The 7,382-nt window shown below is 43.7% G+C and overlaps 1 non-coding gene across 1 annotated transcript; it reads right to left on the bottom strand.

The window, feature by feature from the left end:
* Positions 1-1,928: 1,928 nt before the first annotated feature.
* Positions 1,929-2,062, bottom strand: LOC112917635 (small nucleolar RNA SNORA70). Its single transcript, XR_003234497.1, has one exon. It is a non-coding gene; the product is annotated as a small nucleolar RNA SNORA70 (small nucleolar RNA).
* Between the last annotated feature and the right edge of the window lie 5,320 nt (positions 2,063-7,382).

Here is a 7,382-nt window from a genome sequence, read left to right as displayed (position 1 = left end):
TACATCCCATTTCCCATTCTTCATAGCACCGCCTACAATCTGAAATTATTTATTTATTGTAGGTTTCCTCCCACAAAAATGTAAGTTCCATGAGATTGGGAAACTTGCTCATTACTGTATTTCTGGCCTAGAGTAGGTCCTCATTCCCTATTTATTAAATAAAAGGAATAAATGAATGAGTTGCCATATTTGCTCTGTGCTTCCTCCCCTGAGTTACCCCTCTGCCTCTGCCCCTTCCAACTTCTCCCCAGGGCCTTTGGAAAAACCTCTATACTACAAAAACTTTTCCCTATCCTCAACTCTCCATTGATTGTCCTTTTCTTCTCGCTTCCTTGGTACAGACCTGACAACATGATTTCTCCTGTGTACTCTCCAGTGGAGGCTGTTTGTCTTCTGTGCCACACAACTCACAGTCAGGGACCACACACCTTGTTTAAACACTTGTCTCCCTGTCCCCAGCCCCACTGCCACCCACTCCCACATTGGACAAAACTCAACCAGTTGAGCCTCAATGTCACTGCTCTAGGAAACCTCCTTTGGTCCTTTGGCCCATACAGCAATTGTCCAGGTTATATATCCTACCTCACTCAATGTCCTCACTTCTGAGAGCATTTTTCACACTGTATTGCAACTATCAGCTTAAGTTATCTGTCTCATCCTTCATCCCCAGCCCCCCTAGGCCATGAGCTCTGTGGGGGAAGAAATTTATCACAGTGCCTGCCCATAATGGGCTGTCCATAAATATGTATTAAATGAAAGAAGTCATAAGCTATTCCAACAGCAAGAGAGAATAAACTTGGTGAGACCCAACAGGAAGCCTCTGTCACAGAATCAGTGAGAGGTCATAAGAGTCTAGACTGGGGGAGTATGGCAGAAACAAAATGCAGAGCTAGACGTGATGCCCCATACTTGTCAACAACATGTAATCTTTCCCACCAAATTTTTCCTACTCTTTTCCGTTTACCTCATTAGCTGCCACCAGCAATCACCCCCACCCTTCAAGCCAGAACTGGGAGACCTCTGCTCTCATTGCACTCCATCTGATCAGAGAACAAGCCTCATGTCCAACCCTCTTTCCCACCCCCACTGCTTCCATCTTTATTCAGATCACCATCATCTAGCACCCTGCCTGTTCCAAAAATCTTAATGAGGCATCCATTCTCAGGCCTGCCCTTCTTACATCCCTACAGTCTCTCTCCTCTGCATAACTAGGAGAGCAAACTTCTTTAAAGTGCAAATCTGAGTGTGTTGCTTTCCGAATTAAACCCCTATGATGGCTTCCCATTTCCTTCATGGCTCTAGTCCAGGCTCTTCAGCAGCCAAGAATAGTACTCCATGATCCATCAGCTTCCCAAGGCTCTTGCCCTGCCCCCTCCCTAGCATCTTTTGCCTGTAGTGAGTATTATGCTCATCCTGGTTTCCCTGCCTGGGATGTCTTTCCTGTCTGTGTGCACTGTAAAAAAACAAAACAAAACAAAACAAAACAAAACAAAACAAAAAACCATCATCTTTCATTTTGACAGGAAGTAGGATTTATTGGTGGGCATGAATAGGCAGAGGGCAGTGCCAAGGTTCTCACGAGTGCGGAGCCTGCCATTTGTCCAAGAGATGGTGATTAGGGATGTATTTGACCCCACAACCATCTGGTATGAGCCACTTTTTAACCACCATGTCTTCAAATTTGTCTGCATTAAACTTAGTAAAACTCCACTTCTTGGAAATGTGGATTTTCTAGCAGCCAGGGAACTTGAACTTGGCCCTGCACAGGACCTCAATCCCATGCTTCTTGTTCTGCAGCTTGGTATGGATGTACACAAAGACTTGGCCATATGGACCCGACCCTGACCACTGTGCCCTGGGGCTTTCCAAAGGAACTCCACATGCCTGTCTGCAGCCTAGATTACTGATAATCGGTGTCCACTGGAAAGGGCTGTCTGGAAGGTCTCTCAGGGCAACCCATACAATCAATAGGCTGCATACACTACCAAGGAGGCTACTGTTGGCAGCCATTGCACACTGGGCCTCCATGGGGAAAGAGCACAGTCGGCTTATTTGGCTGCAGACCCATCATCTTTCAAGACCCAGTTCAAGTATCTCCCCTTACGGGGTGCCTTCTAATGCTCCTGTTCTCCCCACCCCTCCTTGAGACACTGCCATCCGCAGAGGAGCCTTCTGCCTTAGCACCTTACCCCTTGTTTGGCATTGTATGTGTTTCCACAACTGTCTCACTCATCTAAACCATGGGCTCCTCCAGAGCAGGGATCATATCTTTCTCAGCTTTGCATCCCCAGTGCCCAGCACTGAGCCTGGTACTAATGGGCACTCAGTAAACATCGAAAACAAGCTGGAATCCTAGGAAACTCTGAGGTTACATCTAGGTGGTGGGAGAATGATCTGCTGCCCTCTCCTGGCAATGTAAGGCATTGTCCTAACCACAGACACCAGCCCCACCTTGCAAAAAGAAAAAAAAAGTGGACCCGGAAGCTGCAAAAGAAGAGAATGGAGAAGGAATTGGATTGAGGTGTTGATGGGACACCTTTGTCAGCTCCCATAGTTCTCATGTCCATGAAAGCTAGGGTGCGGAAGCCAGGTCAGGCCTTTCAAAGGAAGGCATATCCTTAGAGTGGGTCTGTCCCCCACACTATAGTCTCTAAATTATACTGTATTTGTTTCCCATTCTGTCCTGTGGTCCTTGTTGTTGTTACTATTCTTGCTGCTTTCTTTTTTTTTTAAGATTTTATTTATTTATTCGTAAGAGGCACACAGAGAGAGGCAGAGACACAGGCAGAGGGAGAAGCATGCTCCTTGTGGGCAGCCTGATGCAGGACTGAATCCCAGGCCCCCAATCACCACCTGAGATGAAGGCAGATGCTCAAACACTGAGCCACCCAGGCATCCCACTCCTGCTGTTTTCATTCATTTTAGTAGGTGATCACTAATTTTTTCCTCCGTTGTTAGAAAATGTGTATTGTTTTTCTAGTGCCCGGAAAGACTGAATTTGATCACTAGTTTCCCTTGATTTTAACTCAGTTTCCCACTGGTAGGAGGTTGTCTCTAGCATTCTAGGTGTCTCAGCTTTCTGCCAAAATCCAACTACCAGTTAGAATCCCCCACACCTCACTCCTCCTCACAGCTTCAACAAACCATGTGATGTCGTGGCAGGGGAGGGTGGCTCTTGGCAAGGCGAATCACTACTTTGCTCCTCTTAGGGATGTAGAACTGATTGTCTGTATTTTGACATGTGGAAAATTGTCTAACACCTAATGTGAGAGATGGACTTGGGAAGGAGCTTGGGAGTGGAGATAGAGGTTTGTGAGTGACATGTATCCAGCCAGATAGGTAAGGACTCAGAGCAGCTAAGATAGCCACCTGCAGAGAAACATCACCTATTACTCATGTTGGAGTCCTTAGTGTTTATCATACAACATACTCAGTAAACATCTATTGTCTGTTGAAATATTGAAAGGAGAGTACACACATACACACACACGAAAGAAAACAAAAGGGACTGGCGAATAGAAGCCTGACTTTTTGCAGTGTAAAATATTGGAGCTGGCTGAAAGGTTTGCCCTATATTTAGGAATTCACACAACACTGCTAGAAAGGAAATACCTTGTTTAATTAAGAAGCATTCTTTTCTGGTCTTACCTCTTACTTAGTTCCAGTCTACTTATCCTACCCCTGAAGAGTTTACCGAACAATTTTTGGAATGACACCATGAACATTCTCCATGTAAAATAGCACCTGTCCCCAAGTGGTTTACAATACATTTCGTGAGATGCGGCACAAATAAAGAAAGATTAATCCCTGTTCTCAAGAAGTTATGTCATCTCACTGGAAGACAAGGTGTCCATCTGCACTTGCCTTTTCAGAATGATTAGAGGACCACATACTATATGATGAAATAGTAAATAGACAATCACTGAACACTGAAAATGTGCCGTACAAAATATAATTATTATTTAAGTGGTGCTATCAAGGAAGGCTTCCTGAAGGAGGTTGCCTTTGAGCTGTCCTAAGCTAGGTAGAAGTAGAAAAGAGAATGGAAAATTCCTTGGCCAAGGGTCTGGAGGTATCCTGGGTCCCAGTGACAGAAGATTTGGTCAAAGTTCCAGAACTGGGGAGATGTGGCATAAGCCAGTGGGCTGGCCCATATTCTCACTACTGACAGCTGTGTGACCAGGGCCAGAGAAGTAGAGAAGACAAAGGTGCATACCTTGTAAGATCCCAGATGGTATGCTTTGGCTTCCTCTGCAAAAGGCCAACAAATCCTATGCCCGAGCAGAGTATAGAGAAGTGCTGGCCAGGCTGACAGCATCACCTCAGAACGTCCTTAATGTGGGCAGAGTCAGTTCAGAGAAGATTGACAGGATAGGGCATGCTGGGAAATCCAGACAACCAGAGGGTCCCAGACAGATGAGGTGGCTGTGACCTCCCAGAGTTCCCAACCCTTGTGAACAGGATCCATTTGGTTGGCAGAACTGTGCAAGGCTGTTCTAAAATAACAGTCAACAGGGATGCCTGGGTGGCTCAGCGGTTGAGTGTCTGTCTGCCTTTGGCTCAGGGCGTGATCCTGGGCCCGGGACCAAGTCCCACATCAGGCTCCCTGCATGGAGTTTGCTTCTCTCTCTGCCTATGTCTCTGCCTCTCTGTGTGTCTCTCATGAATAAATAAATAAAATCTTTTTAAAAATAAAATAACAGTCAACAGCATGCTAGGTTCGCCATCCCACCAGACGGAATGAGAGAGTCTGGGAAAGTCTTTTCTCCCCACTGCTTGTTTCAGCCCAGTCCAGCCACCCCTCCCCCATACTTTCAGCGAACCATGTAAATGCTCCAATCTGAGTGGGTTCTAATAGGCTCAAGGCCAAATTCCTCTGCTTGCACCACCTAATCTCACCTCCCACTCTCCAACACACTATATTCCATCTGAGGCCCGTCTGCTCTGTGCAGCAGATGCTTATGTCCACTTTGGGGCGGCTTTTTTATACTGTTCTCACCTCCTGAATACCCTGCTCCCTCCATTCAGAACAATATGGTAGAAAAAAAACAAGACTGACTGAGAAGGAGAGAAAAAGGCTTAGAATCATTCCATAAACTCTGAGTATTGGTACACCTCCATTCTAATAAATTACTGCAAACTTGGTGACTTAAAATAATACAAATCTATTACCTACAGTTCAACGTTAACAGTCTAAAATCAGTCTCACTAGGCTAAAATCAAGGTATCAGCTGAGCTCCATTCCTTTCAGAGGCTCCAGGGAGAATTTGTTTCCTTATCTTCTCCAGTTTCTTGAAGCTCCTTGTATTCCTTGGCTTACAGCCCCATAGCACATCAATTTCTGCTTCCATCTCCACCTCTGATGCCAACACTCCTACTTTCCTCTTATGAAGACCCTTGTGATTGCATTGGACCCAACAGGATAATCTCAAGATCCAAGGTAACATATTCATAGATTCTGGGAATTAGGACATAAACGTGTTTGGAGAGCCATCATTCATCCAGCTTCCCACAGTGTCATACACACACACACACACACACACACACACACACATCCTGCTCACAAATCAGTAAAATAGTCTGATTTTTAAAATATAGATAAAAGATATGAACAGACATGTCACCAAAGAAAGTATACAAAATGGCAAATTATGTACACAAAAGATGATTAACATCATTATTCATCAGAAGACAATGATATTTTACTGCACACCCATTAGAATGGTTAAAAGATGAGTCAGTGTGGCAGGGATGCAGAGTAAATGTAACTTTCATACATTGCTGATGGTAATGCAAACTGGCATAGCTAATTTAGAAAATAGGTGAGCAGTTCTTTATAGTCAAACATATATTTACCATCTGCCTAGCAATCCTGCTCCGAGATATATAGACGAGAGAAATGAAGAAATATTTCCAAACAAAAAGTTGCACAAGAATGTCCCAGCAACTTCATTCCTATTAACCACAGACTGGAAACAACCTAAATGTCCTTCAGCTGGTGAACAGATAAACCGTGGTGTGTGTGTATATATATATATATATATATATATACACACACACATCCACACAATGGGATACTATTTAGTAATTTTTTAAAAAAGAACAAATTACTGATACACACAACAATATAGGTAAACCTCAAAAGCATTATGCTAAGTGAAAGAAGCCAGACATAAAAGATATCTACTATATAATTCCTTTTTTGTGAAATTCTTAAAAAAGCAAAACTATAGTCAGAGAAAGCAGATTAGTGGATGCCAAGGGCCTAGGAGGAGGGCTGCTTGGGGTTATCAGAAGAGGGGCATAAGTGAATTTTTGGGGATGATGGAAATATTCTATATCTTGTCAGCCCAGCTGACACGAATTGTCCCATGGGGATGTATATTTATCAAACTTATTAAACTATGCACTTAAAATTGGTGAATTCAAGCGCAGGTAAATTGTACCTCAATATAACTGATTTTAGGGGCACCTAGGTGGCTCAGTTGGTTAAGTGTTTGCCTTCTGCTCAGGTCATGATCTCAGGGTCCTGGGATAGCCACGTTGGGCTCCCTGCTCAGCAGGGAGTCTGCTTTTCCCTCTCTCTTTGCCCCTCCCCCTGCTCATGCTCTCTTTCTCTCTAATAAATAAATAAAATATTTTTAAAAAATAGAACTGATTTTAAAAATCAATTGCATGGGAAAAATCAGTTGCATGAGAGAAAGAAAAATTGGAGAATAGAAATGGAGAAAACATAAATGTTTTCAAGCAACAGCTAAATGAACAAAGGAAAGGCACACCATGGAGAAGGGCATGGTGATGGGGTTAGAAGAACCCACCAACAAGGAAGAGTGAGTTTGTTTGCCTCAATATTCAGAGAGGGAGGGTGACAAACATTAGAAAAGCACCTCTGTTTCATGAGTAAGAAACAGAAAGGAAGAAAGAAAGAAATAGAAAGCTAAGAACTGAGCAGAGAAGCAAAGAAAAGAAGGCAAGTGTGTAAAAGACTGAAAGAAGTCCAGGAGAAGATAAGACATCTCTCTACAGAAATTTTGAAAGCATTATCTGCAAGTAGAGATGAAGCTCCAGCCATTCTTCAAACCTCTCAAATACCTGCAATCTGAGATGGGACTAGATGGGACAGGAAGCAGATTAGCAGTTGCCAGGGGCTGGGGGCTGGGGGCTGGGAAGCGCTGGGAAGTGATAGCTGAAGGTTACAGGGAGTCTTTATTGCGGGGGATGAAAATGTTCAAAAATTGGTTATGCTGATGGTTGCACAACGCTGTGAATATACTAAAAGCCCCTGAATTTGCACACTTTAAATGGTGAATTATATGCTGTCTGAATTCTATCTCAATAGCTGTTACCAACAGACATCAATTGCATGTTTGTACAACAACGTG

This window comes from Vulpes vulpes, chromosome 8 (genome assembly GCF_048418805.1).
Source record: "Vulpes vulpes isolate BD-2025 chromosome 8, VulVul3, whole genome shotgun sequence".
In the NCBI taxonomy this organism is placed as follows: Eukaryota; Metazoa; Chordata; class Mammalia; order Carnivora; family Canidae; genus Vulpes; species Vulpes vulpes.
This window is presented reverse-complemented; position numbering and strand designations above follow the sequence as displayed.